Source organism: Sorex fumeus, unplaced genomic scaffold (assembly GCF_029834395.1).
Source record: "Sorex fumeus unplaced genomic scaffold, SorFum_2.1 ptg000081l, whole genome shotgun sequence".
NCBI classification, from domain to species: Eukaryota; Metazoa; Chordata; class Mammalia; order Eulipotyphla; family Soricidae; genus Sorex; species Sorex fumeus.
In genome coordinates, this window is record NW_026606138.1 from 11,150,001 (window position 1) to 11,150,746 (window position 746).

Consider the following 746-nt stretch of genomic DNA (forward strand, 5'->3'; position numbering starts at 1 on the left):
CAGATGATTGGATAGAGAATCATCTCTCTCTCTTTCTCTCTCTCTCTCTCTCTCTCTCTTTCTCTCTCTCTCTCTCTCTCTCACACACACACAATGGATAACTACTCAGCAAAAGAAAAAAATCATACAATTTGTCACTACATAGAAGGGTCTGTAGAATATCATGCTAAGTGAAGTCAGGCAGAAGGAAAAGGACATAATTATCTCTCTCATATGTGGGATATAAAGAAGCACAGTAAGGGAATAATAAATGATTAAAAGCAGCAGAATCTGAGCACTGATTCTGAGCTTACAGAACTGAATATGATGGTGAGAGAGGGGAGAGAGAGACAAGGTTGAGGAGACCCTGAGACAATGGTGGACAGAAATGTACACTATGGTGGGAGGGTGGCTTTGGAATGTCTGCATCAAGCCCTAACATTGACAGCATTATAAATCAGGTCACTAAAATAAATTTTTAATTAAAAAAAATAAAAGAACTGAAATTTTAAAAATGGCAGGGGCACACCTGGCGTACTCAGGGGTTATGCCTGACTCTGTGCTCAGGGATTACTCCTGGAAATGCTTTGGGGTCCATATGGAAAGCAAGAGATAGAACTCAGGTCACAGCAGCACTCAAGTCAAGCGACCTACCTGCTATACCATCATTCCTGCCACTCCGAAAATCTTTTAAAATTTTCTTAAGTTTTTCTTTTCCCAATTTGCCACAGTAAGTGATGAGGATTGGGGTCATTCTGGCCTGCCTT